At 41.6% G+C, this 1,853-nt stretch overlaps 2 non-coding genes across 2 annotated transcripts; both read left to right on the top strand.

Moving 5' to 3' along the window:
- The first annotated feature begins 1,072 nt into the window (after positions 1 to 1,072).
- TRNAY-AUA (transfer RNA tyrosine (anticodon AUA)) lies at positions 1,073 to 1,144 on the top strand. The gene has a single exon. It is a non-coding gene; the product is annotated as a tRNA-Tyr (tRNA).
- Positions 1,145 to 1,434: 290 nt separating this feature from the next.
- TRNAY-GUA (transfer RNA tyrosine (anticodon GUA)) lies at positions 1,435 to 1,506 on the top strand. The gene has a single exon. It is a non-coding gene; the product is annotated as a tRNA-Tyr (tRNA).
- Positions 1,507 to 1,853: the final 347 nt, after the last annotated feature.

The raw sequence follows: 1,853 nt of genomic DNA, 5'->3' as shown, positions 1-1,853 counted from the left end.
AGATTAGAATCTGTAATTTTTAAAAAAATAATCTACATGATTCTCTAGCCTTTGCTCCAACTATTATTCTAATGGCTCTTTTTTGTAATAAGAATATATTTTTACTATCTACAGAATTTCCCCAAAATATTATTCCGTAGGACATAATGGAATGAAAAGTGTTGTTGTAGTAAAAATTAAACGAATTAATGATATTTTAAAGGACCTATGTTTATACTAAAAAATCAATTATACGTTCGTATGGAAAATTTTTGATAACGTAACACTCCTATACCGTGTGCCAGGCCCTATCATCTCCACTTAGCACTTTATAACCACGCATTCCTGACTTCCCTAGGCAATAAGGCAGCCAGCCACAACTCCATAGCCAAACGGAACCAAAATAAAACAAAGCACACACGAAAAGCAAAAATCCTATATGTTGCCGTAGTAACAATGACACAATGAGTAACGTGGCACCGAGGGAGGTCCCCGTGTACTTTTATAGGGTCGAGCAGGGGCAAGGTTGAGCCCCAGGTCAGATTCCCCATCTCGAGGGGCTGCGAGGGGAGGCACAAAAAATAACACAAGCCAGTGCAATATGATTGCAATCATAATACGAGACCTGGTCACATAAGTCTGTTCAAATGGTGCAGGGATTAAGAGTTCTGTGTGCGCCCGGGGATTAGGCAATTTTAAGGCAACAGCCTATTAAAAAAATGCAGTATAAACTGAATAGCTTATATATATATATATATATATATATATATTATTATTATAATGTACCGAAGTACATATGATATTTCCATGCAGATATTTTGCGTCATCTTACGTTGACAGAGTAATGGAACGCAGAAAAACTCTCTCCGGCGCCGGGATTTAAACCCGGGTTTTCGGCTCTATGTGCTGACGCTTTATCCATTAAGCCACACCGGATTCCACTAGTCACTCATTACGAGTGCACCTCAGCACATGTGTGGACTTCGGTCCTAGGTTCATAGATATCTATGACGTAGTGCAGAGGGCGGCCACCAGAGGGAACCCAAGAGTTGAAACTTAAAACTGAGACGATTCTTCCGACGCCGGAGTGGAATCCGGTGTGGCTTAGTGGATAAAGCGTCAGCACATAGAGCTGAAAACCCGGGTTCAAATCCCGGCGCCGGAGAGAATTTTTCTCCGTTCCATTACTCTTTCAATGTATGATGACGCAGAATATCTGCATGGAAATATCATATGTACTTCGGTACATTATAATACTATATATGATATGCGTAAATCGCTCATTCCGTCGGATCCCGGCCAACTAGTCTCTCATTACGAGTGCGCCTCAGCACATGTGTGGACTTCGGTCCTAGGTTCATAGATATCTATGACGTAGTGCAGAGGGCGGCCACTAGAGGGAACCCAAGAGTTGGAACTTAAAACTGAGACGATTCTTCCGGCGCCGGGGTGGAATCCGGTGTGGCTTAGTGGATAAAGCGTCAGCCCGTAGAGCTGAAAACCCGGGTTCAATTCCCGGCGCCGGAGAGAATTTTTCTCCGTTGCATTACTCTTTCAACGTATGAATAGCTTATGTTTTGTTATTGCATAGTTTCTTTATTAAGAACAACAGCACGAGGTAAACGAGATTATAGACAGCTAAGAAATTAAGACACATAAGTTAAACGAGTGTCATGTAATTGACACATACCTCCTTAATACAGTTAGGCCCTATGGCAATGTGCATCAACGTCGGTTAAAATTTACGTTAGTAATCATTGGTTACAAAACCAAGGTTAAAAAGTTACCATATTTATAGTCCTGTCGCTCTTATTTCCGATAGCCAATCACGTTGCAAGTCGGCTACATTGAAACGCGTGCGTCTTTTCATTCGC

Source organism: Periplaneta americana, chromosome 14 (assembly GCF_040183065.1).
Source record: "Periplaneta americana isolate PAMFEO1 chromosome 14, P.americana_PAMFEO1_priV1, whole genome shotgun sequence".
In the NCBI taxonomy this organism is placed as follows: Eukaryota; Metazoa; Arthropoda; class Insecta; order Blattodea; family Blattidae; genus Periplaneta; species Periplaneta americana.
Note: the sequence above shows the minus strand (reverse complement) of the source record. Positions and strands in the feature narration are given on the sequence as shown.